Source organism: Octodon degus, unplaced genomic scaffold, assembly GCF_000260255.1.
Source record: "Octodon degus isolate 3935 unplaced genomic scaffold, OctDeg1.0 scaffold00011, whole genome shotgun sequence".
In the NCBI taxonomy this organism is placed as follows: Eukaryota; Metazoa; Chordata; class Mammalia; order Rodentia; family Octodontidae; genus Octodon; species Octodon degus.
This window is the reverse complement of record NW_004524587.1, coordinates 7,474,811-7,477,136: the sequence shown is the minus strand read 5'-3', so window position 1 is coordinate 7,477,136 and position 2,326 is coordinate 7,474,811. Positions and strand designations below refer to the sequence as shown.

The 2,326-nt window shown below is 43.6% G+C and overlaps 1 protein-coding gene across 1 annotated transcript in view; it reads right to left on the bottom strand.

Moving 5' to 3' along the window:
* Positions 1–2,326, bottom strand: part of Rfwd3 (ring finger and WD repeat domain 3) — a 42,526-nt gene that overhangs the window by 24,639 nt on the left and 15,561 nt on the right. The window lies entirely within an intron of this gene.

Here is a 2,326-nt window from a genome sequence, read left to right as displayed (position 1 = left end):
AAAAAATAGCCTGAGAGGGCCGGGGAGATGGCTCAGTAGAATAAGTGCTTCCCTAGCAAGCGCAAGGGTCTGAGTTCAATCCCCAGTTCGGCAAAAAAAAAAAAAGCCTAAGATTTTAAAAAACTGCATTCAAAAACCCCCTAAACTTTTTAAAAATTGTTCTTTATTCTACAAAATAGCATCAGCAAGAGTAAAAAGATGTTAAAACCATTAGGACAGGTTTTTTTGTTTGTTTTTGACACAGGGCTTCGCTGTGCAGTCCGGGCTGGCCTTGAACTTGCAGCAATCTTCCTGCCTCAGCCTCCTGAGTGCTGGGATTACATGCCTGGTCTTAGGACAGCATTTCTGAGATGAAGCTTGGCTGACTTCCTGTCCCGTCCCCCACCTCCGCCAAAAAAATTACATATTGCAGAACAATAAGGAATTTTAAAATTTCTAGAAGGAGGGTCCAGCTTTCACTGCAGCTCCCTGCCAACACTTAGATGAAGGGGCAAGATGGAAAATATGCTTGCTTCTGGCCCTCATAACTCGAGTCTAGAAGACAGAGATGAATCCCACCCTCCAAACATGGAACTTGTCTACTTAACACATGGTTGCTTGTATGACACAATTCAGCCACCCTTTCCTGAGCTCCTCAGGTATAAATGTTGCTTTCTAAAGTAAGCTGTGGGGGCTGGGAGATGGCTAAGTAGAATAAGGGCTTCCCTGGCAAGCGCCAGGGCCTGAGTTCAATCCCCGGTTCCGCAAATAAATAGATAGATAGATAGATAGATAGATAGATAGATAGGATATAGACAGATAAGAGTTGTGGGCCAGGGAGATGACCAGTAGAATAAGTGCTTGCCTGGCAAGTACAGGGTCCTGAGTTCAATCCCTGGTAGTGCAAAAATAAATAAAATAAAGTAAGTTGTTATCACATAGTACTCACATTCTGCTAAACAGTTTATAAAGCACTGTGGTTACTTATTTTTTTAATGAGACCTTTTCATGCAATTAGTACAAGGTCTACAGGGTCTCACTAAACAGATCGGACTTAGGTGATCCTCCCACTTTCAGCCTCCCAACACTGGGATTACAGGCATGCACCACCACACTAGTCTGAATTTTTGTTTGTTTGTTTGTTTAGACTTTTGGTTATCTACTTTTTGCAGTCAATACTTAACCTTATCAGATAGACAGGACTGGTTATCTTCAAACACTCCAGCTTTTCTCTTTTTTGTTTGTTTTTGGGTTCTGGGAATCAAATGCACCTTGCACGTGCGAGGCAGGTACTTGTGCCACTGAGGTATTCCCCAGCTTCACCCCAACTTTTATGCATGAGAAAGCAGTCGTACAAATAAAAACTGGGATAGGAACCACACTTGGATCTTATTTACAAAGCCTGAAGGTTTCCATTTTAACCTTCAGCCTCATTTAAAATGAAAATTCATATTCTTTTGTGTTGGAAACCATTAACTGGTATCCATTTTATAATAGTGTCCGTCATTTTCTTAAGTTTCTATTCCCCTGCTGAGTTAAGTTTCTGCTCCTTCCCGCCTTCCCATTCCCTGTGAATCACGTGCTATGCCCCAGGGGTGGGACCTTCCCCGTTGCCTAGATACCTGCTGACCCCCAAGAGCCGAGATTTCCTCATTCCTACACCCCCCTATATATACCCAGCACCTCCCCTGAATAAAGGAGACTTGATCAGAATCCTGTCTTGTTTCCATTTCTCGCGTCTCCCATCCTTTGTCCCCTCCTCCATTCCCCGCTCCTCTCCCAGGTGACCTTCGTTGATTGACCCGCTGGATGGGACACTTTTGCCTTATGAAACTTGTTCTTTGTATATAATAAAATGTCTTCAAAAACTCTAAATAAATAAATAAATAAATAAAATTGGGCCAGGGAGATGGCTCAGTGGAATAAGCACTTCTCTGGCAAGTGCAAGGGCCTGAGTTCAATCCCCAGTTCCGCAAAAAAAATAAAAATAAATAAAATAAATCCACGGCACATGCCTGTAATCTCAACTACTTAGAAGGCTGAGGCAAGAGGATTCCAACTATGTGACCAGCTTGGCAACTTATTTCACCAGTAAAACGCTTGTCTAGCATGTAAGTCCCCAGGCTCAACGCTTAATATCACACACATCAAACCAATTAGAAATGAAGCTTTCATTTAAAATAGGTCATGGGAGCTCGGAACGGCCTCGGCACCCAGACCGCTCCGCTCCGATCCATCGACAAAAATGTCCAGCCCTGGGCTGGTGAGATGGCTCAGTGGTCTAAAGCACCTACTTAGAACAAGCTAAGCTAAGCAAAGCACAGGGACCGCGGTTCAATCCCCCAGC